The 10382-nt window shown below is 29.8% G+C and overlaps 1 long non-coding RNA gene across 1 annotated transcript; it reads right to left on the bottom strand.

Moving 5' to 3' along the window:
* Positions 1-6857: 6857 nt before the first annotated feature.
* Positions 6858-7427, bottom strand: LOC124419338. The gene is made up of 3 exons (XR_006940523.1): positions 7290-7427; positions 7056-7136; positions 6858-6995 (listed from the first exon to the last, which is right to left on the bottom strand). It is a non-coding gene; the product is annotated as an uncharacterized LOC124419338 (long non-coding RNA).
* Between the last annotated feature and the right edge of the window lie 2955 nt (positions 7428-10382).

Genomic DNA, 10382 nt, shown 5'->3' with positions numbered 1-10382 from the left:
ATGAAAATCTCACATGAAGAACGCATTATCTAAAATACATAAGAAAATTTTGTTTTAAATATGTTTTAATTATACTGTGTATATAATAGGATATTCAATTATTCGGGTTTTTGTCTTATTCGGTTTATTCGACAAATAATTATTTGAGGTTATACGTTAGCCGGTTAATAATCGGATAATTAGAAATTGTTCGGTTATTCGAACTGGATGTCACTATTGCTTTTTACAATAATTTTCCTCATATTACACCCTGTAACAATTTTGAAAAAAGCATTCACACATGGAAAAGTTGATAAGCATATGAAAATAGATTCCACTTATAGAATTGCGTACTCCGATTTTTATGTCCTTATAAAAGGATTTCAAAGTTTAAAGGACTACAAACGAATATTTAAAACATTTATATATATTTTATAATGCCAATGTACATTCTATCTATGTATATTATTTACCTGTCTCACTTAGAGAAAAAACAAAAAAATTAAAGTGCTGTTTTTAAATACCGAGCGAGTAGTATGAGTTAAAATTTTACTTGTATTTTGTTTTTGTTACAATAACAACATACAAGTAAAATTTGTGCTCAAACTACTCGCTCGGTATCTAGAAACAGCACATAAATATAACAAGTAAGAATGTTATATTCGGCCATGCCGAATCTTATATACCCACCATCAAATCATTCATGTTTATGTAGAATTTTACTGATGTACTTACATTTTTGGGTCAGTAATATGTCTTAAAATCATTTTCAGAAGGGGACCTTGGTAAGGTCAATTATAAATCCATTTTCGTTAAATTTATGAAAATGATTTTGTTTCCCATAAAACTTTTTATGTCGAATTTTATTGCTTTATATATATGTTATGAGCAGATATGTTATGAGCAGATATGAGCATACATCTCTTAGCGATAAAGTTATTTTCTGAAGGGGGCATTTTAATAGGGATAGGAGAAAACGTGAACCGATATTCTTACTTTCAATAAGGATCGATCCTTATAAAATTTTTATAGGGAGATTTTGGCTCGCACGAAACTTGTGTATGTAGAATTTTGTAGTAATGAGCGTTGAATTCGTTGTCTAAAGGGCACATTATTAGGGGGTTACATAATAATGGACTCATCATATAATAATGGACTCATTTAAGAAAATGATTTTAGTTCCCATAAAACTTTTATATGTCGAATATTATTGTTATATATATGCTTCTTAAGGTAGATATGAGCATTAAAGTCGTTTTCTGAAAGGGACCTTATAGGTGGGATAGGGTCAATTATGTATAGGGTCAATTATCCTTATAAAATTCTACAAAGAGATTTATGAGACCATAAAACATGTTTGTGCCGAATTTCACCGCTATTGATGCTTCTCTTAGCCAGTTATGAGCGACAAAGTCAATTTCTGAAGGGGTCTTTATATGGGGGGTAGGGTCAATTATGAACCGATCCTTATAAAATTCTACGAAAAGATTTATGTCCCCATAAAACATGTTTGTGCCGAATTACACCGCTATTGATGCTTCTGTTAGTCAGTTGTGAGCGATAAAGTCATTTTCTGAAGGGTACTTTGTATGGGGGTAGGGTCAATTATGGACCGATCCTTATGAAATTCTATGAACAGATTTATGTCCCTATAAAACATGTTTGTGTCGATTTTAACTGCTATTGATGCTTCTCTTAGCCAGTTATTGGCGATAAAGTCATTTTCTGAAGGGGACTTTATATGGGGGGTAGGGTCAATTATGGACCGATCCTTATAAAATTCTACGAAGAGATTTATGTCACCATAAAACATGTTTGTGCCGAATTACACCGCTATTGATGCTTCTGTTAGTCAGTTGTGAACGATAAAGTCATTTTCTGAAGGGTACTTTGTATGGGGGGTAGGGTCAATTATGGACCGATCCTTATGAAATTCTATGAAAAGATTTATGTCCCCATAAAACATGTTTGTGCCGAATTACAGCGCTATTGATGCTTTTGTTAGTCAGTTATTGGCGATAATGTAATTTTCTAAAGGAGGCCTTATATGGGGGCTAGGCGAAATCGTGGACCGATATTGCCCATTTTCAATACCAAACAAACTGGATCAACTATAAGTATCTGTGCAGCTCGCTAGCTACTTCCGTTTGGACTCTATCGTGTTTTCAACAGACAGACAGACGGACAGACGGACGGACATGGCTAGATCGTCTTAGAATCTAATAAGGACCCAGAATATATACTTTTATGGGTCTTAGACGAATATTTCAATGTGTTACAAACGGAATGACAAAAACAATATACCACCCATCTTTTTTAAAGGTGGGTATAAAAAGGTTTCATTTACTACTTTTTTGTGACAAATTTTCTTTAAGATTTCCAATTCTTTCTTGATGATCTTGATGATTTAAAATAAATTATATTATTTCGAAGCAGAGGAACTTAGCTTCATTTGAAATTAATATTAATACCAACTTTTTAATATAAATTTGGAATTCCATTTTTTGAAATTGGATGTCTTTTAAAGTTAAAAGTCCTTTTACAGGAGCATAAGAGCTGATTATGAAAAACTGAGTACACAGAGCTAATACTAATGGTCCACAGTTTCCTGTACGTATAGATTTTTTCATGTTTATAAACAAAAATATTATTTTCACTTAAATTCTTTGTTTAGTTTTTTATCATATACTATAAATTATTCCTGTTAATGTGAAATGCTTTTCTATATAAAGACATTACTGTTTTTAAGATTTTCAACGAGTTCTAGAATTCATACGTTCCATTGAACACTAGTTCAACTATAACTGTTGCTGAAAACTTATTAGAAATACTTGAGAATACAACAATGTTCTCAAAAAAATTGGTTGTAAAAATAAAAGCGATATAATTATTTCCATGATTTCTTTTCAAAAATCATGAAATATATTTTCTTTATTATAGAAAATTGATTAAGAAATTAAGAAAAGAAGAAAATTTATTATAAAAATATTAAATTTGTAGAAAATACATAGTAATTTTACTGCTAAATAGTGAGTTTTTCTTAATCGGTTAATTGATAGAAATTATTCGGATTATTCGTTATTTGAAATTTGACTATTTTCATTTATTCGAACGATTAATCGTCAAAAATTAATCGATTAACCGAACGACGATTAATCGTTTGAATACTCTAATAGATATACAATTTATATTGGATGCCTATGCGTGTGTATCTTATATTGTTAATTACATAAATAAGTCCCATAGAGGAGTTTCTAGATTATTAAATGAGGCCATGGATGAAATAAGGTCAGGTAATTTTACGGTAAAACAAGGACTTCAACATATTGGAAATAAATTTATTTCTGCTTCTGAAGTTTCTGGCCAAGAAGCGTCGTATAATATTTTGGGAATGCATCTTTCGCAATGTAATAGTTCCGAAGTGTATATAAATACATTACTTCCAGACAAACGTGTGAGAATATTAAAGTCTAGAAGAGAGCTGGAAAATATTCCCGGAGATTCAACAGATGTTTTCCAATGAAATGCAAGATTATTGTCTTGCTTATTTCGCTGCTTTTTGTAAATTTTCAAAACTTAGGCCATCAAGAAATCGTAGGGGTCAAGAAGAAGATGACTATAATGAAAATAATGATTTGAACGATGAAAATAATGATGGAAATAAAAAGTACATTAGGCTAAGGGGTGGATCTGGATATGTCTACAAAAAAGAAAGTCCCTCAATAATAAGGTTTCCCTCATTTAATGTGGATTTAAGCAGAGAAAATTATTTTCGAGCACTCGTAATGTTGTATATGCCTTGGCAAAATGAAAAGGATGATATCTTGGATAAAGACAATGAAGAAACTTGTAAAGTTCATAAGAATATGATTGAAAGAAATAGATCATATTTTGAAAAATATAAGGAAGGTGAACTCGAGGAATTTCTCCAACAAATTCAAAATGATGACACAGTAAATAATGATAACTCAAATGATAACAGAGCTGTAACCCAAGTGCTTGATGACGAATACAGGGCCTTAGCTGTTCCGGAAGTAGATGCAAATATAAAATATTTTTGACGTAAATGATGATTATATTAATGCTGATGAGAATAATGAATGTGTTAGATTGATCAGACTTCAACTTTGATAAGTTGATAAGTGGATCGGTCCATAATTGGTCATATCTCCCGTACAAGGTCCCCTGCCGAAAATCACTTAAACGCACATAATTCTTAAATAAATTAAGATATCCATATAAAGTTTTGTATAAGTGTTGCTCTTATATTTGGATCGATTCATAATTGGTCATAGCTCCCATACAAGGTCCCCTCCCGAAAATCACTTAAACGCACATAACTCATTACTAAATTTGGTACAAGTATTGCTCTTATATAAAGAAATTTTAAAATGAAAAAATTTTGTACATATGTATATAATATGAATAGGAATCATATTACTGGCGAAGAACTCAATCGGTCCACAATTGGACATAGCTCCTATATAAGGCCCACTTCCGAAATCACTGAAAAACTCATTTTCATTGTATTATAAAGATATCAGGATAACATTTGACCTCAATATGTTTCGTGTAATTACAAAACCAGTCTTTTTTGAGATCGGTCCACAATTGGTCATAGATCCCATATATGGCCCACTTCCAAAAATCACTTAAAATCTCATATTTCATTAAATTTTAAAGCTATCGGGATAAAATTAGATCTGAATATGTCTCGTGTACATATAAACTATTCAACAACTTTTTTCGGGATCGGTCCACAATTGGTCATAGCTCCCATGTATGGCCCACTTCCGAAAATCACTTTAAAGCTCATATTTCATTGAATTATTTAGCTATCGGGATAAAATTCGACCTGAATATGTTTCGTGTACATATAAACTCTTCAACAAAATTTTGTTTGTTCCACTTCCGAAAATGACTTAAACGAACATAATTCATGAATTAATTAAGCTATTTTGATAAAATTAGACACAACAAGTTAGAATCCAATATTCAGCGCGCCGAATCTTTGATATCCTTCACCAAAAATAACACAATTTACATACCTACTTGCAATAGAAAATTCCACGCTATTTTTATTTCGGTCGTTTTTGAGAGGTATATAAGAGTGATTACCTACTTAAGGTATTACCCAACCTAAGGAATGTTATAAGTAATAAAAAATTGTTGCAAATTTAAATAAGACTTACCTGTGTAAAGGTAATTGACCTTTGGAATGTTGCGTAGAATGTGTCTATATATATTCAGGTAATTTGTCTATTTAGATGTAGGTAAAATATAATTAGTTTTAGTTTTTGAATAAGGGATTAGTCGAGATAAAAACAAGTGATAAATTAATTAAAAGAATTTTAAACAAAATTTTAATAAATACAAAACAAATAAAATATTTACAAAAAAGTTGGTAAGTACACATTTATTTAATCGATTTTAAACATTTATAATCTGGTATAATATTAAAAGTGATTTTTTAATTCATATTTAATTGTATTTTTAGCATTATATTAATAAATATGCCAAAACTACGAAAACAGTCTTCTGAACAACGTAGACAACGTGCGCGTGAGGCTGTTAGCAACTATAATGAAAGGAATACAGAAAGTCACAATCTGAGAACATCTCAAAGGAGAGCTTTATTACGACAATACGAGGAATATCGTCAAAACGAACGACAAAGAGTCCGCATCTTAAGATCCTTAAGAAGGTCAGGAGCTCACTATAGGAATAGTGAACGCGAAAGAGATTCTCAAGAGCATTCATCCCGTCGCATGGATCCAACTTATCATATATTGGAGCAGCAAAGAAATACAATAGAACATTCCATTCACCGTGAAAATGAACAATACCGTGAAATGGAAGGGTGCGGGATGCGATTGCACATTCTTCTCGCCGCATGGACCCAACTTATCATGCTAAAGAACAACAAAGAAATACATTGGAACATTCTTTGCGACGGGAAAATGAACAGTACCGTGAAATAGAACGTGTACGAGATGCAATTGCACATTCTTCTCATCGCATGGATGTAACGTTTCGTGCCACGGAGCAGCAGAGAAATACAATTGAACATTCTATTCATAGGGAAAATGAAGATTTTCGTGAAATGGAACGTACACGAGATGCAATTGCACATTCACAACATCGAAAAATACCAGCTTTTCGTCAAAAGGAACGGGAAAGGGATGCCATCGCACATGCTTCCAGAAGATCTAATCCCATTTTGCGCGCTGCAGAACAGAGACGTAATACTATTACTAGGCGAGAATCAAGAATGTTATCGCAAATTAATATGGAAATCTCTAATCAAATGCGAAATGTTCGAGTAAGATTACACCGTATGAATCCAGCAAATCGAGCAATTCAGAGTGAATGGCAGGCGCGGAGAAATAGGGAAAGTAGACAACGTCTCTCACCTGAATCAAGAATGGAAATATTATCTGCAGATGTTCATCGACATACGAGCAGAATGTTAGCAGAATTTAATAATAACGTAAAAAAGGGCCAACAGAGGTGTATGCGTATGCTGTGGAGGATTGTGGTTCCAGAATCAAGTAAGTTCCCTTAATATTATGTCCGTCCGAAAGCAATAACTATAAATTTTGTGCTGTTAGAGGCGCAGTTGTTAATGTCCCTATTCAAGTCGACAGTATAGTAAGCGTCCTTCCGAGAACATTTGATCAAACTGAAGTAATTCAGGTTCACCTTAAGCGGCGATTGCAATATAATCATAGCTTTATGACGGAAACAATTCGTCCCGCAAAAGTTTTTGAAGCAATTCGTTATTTAATAAATACAGAATTGTATAAAAAACATGAAATTTCCATAGCTGAAGAATGGTTACAAAATTTGGGATTATCTGGTGCTAACAATGAAATAGTATTTAATACAGAGATCGATTCCTTTTTCGATTCCCTATCGATTATATATTTCAGTTTGTAACGATTTTCCCGCTCTACCATTTATTCAACTCGACCTTGCTCAGGGAAATGGGGTGGGTGTGGTAGACATTACACAATCTTAAAAAAATAATAAGGATTTTAAAAATTTATTTTTTTAAAGAAACACATTTTTGGTACCAAGATAAAATATTTTATGCCATATGTGTTCCTTCCATAAATATCTAAACATCAACCTTATTTTTCGCCAAATTCAAAAATCTAAATTTAATTCATTATAATAAAATATCTATATTTTATTTAAAGAAAATTATCAACAATTAATTAAACAAAATATTAATTAAAATAAAATATTAATGTATCCAAATATGTCAAATTATCAAAACATTAATAATATTAGTATACATTACTTACATACAACTTAGTGATCACTTCGACCAAAAAAAGTTTGTTTTCTTCATATTTTTCCAATAATCCCCTGTTTGTTTTCTTCTTGTATGTTAAACTAGCAAACAAAAAATTGTTTAGACAACGATGTCTTGATAATAATAGTTATTTTATTGTAAATTTTCTGTAAAATTTTGTTTTTGTGCAATTAAAAATGATTTTTAACATAAGTTTTAGTAAAATTAGTGTTTATTTGCAAAATCTGCATATAATTTTAATCGTTTTTATTAAATATAGCATTATCTGTGGGTTGTCGTGATAAAATCAATATTTTGTTACGCCTATGCATGATAATAAACAAAAAACTGACAATTTTTGTGCCGAACTTTTGTCAAGTATCGCGATATATATTTGTCTAATATAGACACGGGCTGATGAAATAATAAAGTGAAATCTATTCTACAAAAACAATAAAAGATGTATACTTATGTAAAAAGTGTATATGTTGCCAGCCTTTTTTGCAAAATATATTAATTATAAGGTAGTGTCGTTGACGAATTCAGAAATACGGAGAAAATTTCTTTTTATTTTTTATATATGGAGTTTAACAGTATGTCTACACTTCACAGTGCCTGCATACTGTCAAATAAAACATACAATATCTAAAGTGTAAAACAATCAACTGCTCTGTTAACACTACCTAATAATATACCTTGCTTTTTAGTAAATAACGTAAATAATGAAAATCTCACATGCCCAAAATTTTTCCACATAAAACAAGTCTATATTACAACGAACAAATTTAACATATGAGTACATCTTTTTTCTAAAAATATGCCATTTATTACCATGAAGAAGGCATTATTATATATGTATATGTTTTAATTATACTGTGTATGTAATAGGGTATTCAATTATTCGGGTTTTTGTCTTATTCGGTTTATTCGACAAATAATTATTTGAGGTTTTACGTTAGCCGGTTAATAATCGGATAATTAAAAATTGTTCGGTTATTCGAACTGGATGTTACTATTGCTTTTTACAATAATTTTCCTCATATTACACCCTGTAACAATTTTGAAAAAAAGCATTCACACATGAAAAAGTTGATAAGCATATGAAAATAGATTCCACTTATAGAATTGCGTACTCCGATTTGTATGTCCTTATAAAAGGATTTCAAAGTTTAAAGGACTACAAACGAATATTTAAAATTTTATAATGCCATTTTATATTGGTATCAAATGAAAGCTGGGAATCTGTACATTCTATCTATATTATTTACCTGTCTCACTTAGAGAAAACACGAAAAAGAAATTAAATTTAAAAAGGTTCTATTTTCGACTCAAAAACTTTTAACTACTTTTTTATGACAAAGATTTCCTTTTCTTTGAAGATTTTTAATTCTTTCTTGATGATTTAAAATAAATTATATTATTTTGAAGCAGCTTCAGTCAGCCTCATTTGAAATTAATATTAATATTAATTTAATTAATATTAATTTAATATAAATTTGGAATTCCATCTTTTGAAATTGGATGTCTTTTAAACTTTAAAGTCCTTTTACAGGAGCATAATAGCTGATTATGAAAAACTGAGTACACAAAGTTAATACTTAATGGTCCAAAACATCTATGCGTACAGTAGTACGCATGTTACTGAAAACTTATTAGAAATACTTAAGAACAATGTCCCAAAAAAACTGGTTATAAAAAAAGCGATATAATTATTTACATGATTTCTTTACAAAAATCATTAAATAAATTTTCTTTATTATAGAAAATTGATCAAGAAATTAAGAAAGAAATTAAGAAAAGAAGAAAAAATTTATTACAAAAATATTAAATTTTGTAGAAAATACATAGAAATTTTACTGCTAAATAGTGAGTTTTTCTTAATCGGTTAATTGACTGAAATTATTCGGTTTATTCACTATTTGAAATTTGACAATTTTCATTTATTCGAACGATTAATCGTCAAAAATTAATCGATTAACCGAACGACGATTAATCGTTTGAATACTCTATTATCTACTTTTATTGTGGCAAACAGAAAAAAAGTTCTGGTTATTACAGCTATTAGTACAACCAGTGTACACTTAATAAGGTAGCCTCGTCCGCACAGCTGATCATCAGCTTTTACAATCTTATCTGTCAAATTTCCTGTTTGTTTATATAGAAAAAAAAATCGCAAAAGGTGTAAAAATTTTAAAAAGTGAAGAAAATTATGGTTTTAAAGGAGTTTTCTAGGTCAATCGTGATTAAATGTCTTTGTTATCCTTCTCTCTTGATAAAAAAAGAAAATCTTTAGCTCCGGCATACGTTCCAAATCAGTTTCAACTATTTTTAACACGACCAATCACTTTTCACAAAAAACACGTTTAATTCGGAAAATTGGTCTTCCCAATAGATATAGTTATGATTTTCAGACATTCCACGTTTAATTAATATAATATATTAATATTAATAGTTAAAAATTTAAATAATTGCTAAAAACTCATATTTTTATTATACTAATATCTTTATAAATATATACTATATTGTAGTTGGAATAAGTTAAAGTACCTAAAATTAATGTTTTTTGTTTGATATTAGTTAATTGTAGTTGTTTTGGCGGGAATAAAGTACTAAACTAAATATACATAAAGTATTGAAAATTACATCAAAATACCTTTCCAACGATATATAATAGAAGGTAATTTATTAGCCTATTGAGAAGGATTAATACAAACAGTACTTTTTATATTATCCTTTGTTAATAAAAGTTCTGTTATATCAAAAATTCATTCATAAAAATGTACCGATTTATATATATTAAGTAAATTGAGATTTTTCTGGGTAAATATGCGGAAACAGGTATATAGCGCCCGACCCGAAAATTTTCTTTTTTCACTTGTTTAAATAATTTAAGATTTTTTTATCACAGTCTCTCTTTACTATTTTTAAACTTAAGCCAAATAAAACATATTTAAAACAAAATTTTCTAATGTATTTAAAATAATGCCTTCTTCATGGTAATAAATGGCATATATTTAGAAAAAATATGTACACATATGTTAAATTTGTTTGTTGTAATATATATTTGTTTTATGTGGAAAAATTTTGGGCATGTGAGATTTTC

This window comes from Lucilia cuprina, chromosome X, assembly GCF_022045245.1.
Source record: "Lucilia cuprina isolate Lc7/37 chromosome X, ASM2204524v1, whole genome shotgun sequence".
NCBI classification, from domain to species: domain Eukaryota; kingdom Metazoa; phylum Arthropoda; class Insecta; order Diptera; family Calliphoridae; genus Lucilia; species Lucilia cuprina.
This window is presented reverse-complemented; position numbering and strand designations above follow the sequence as displayed.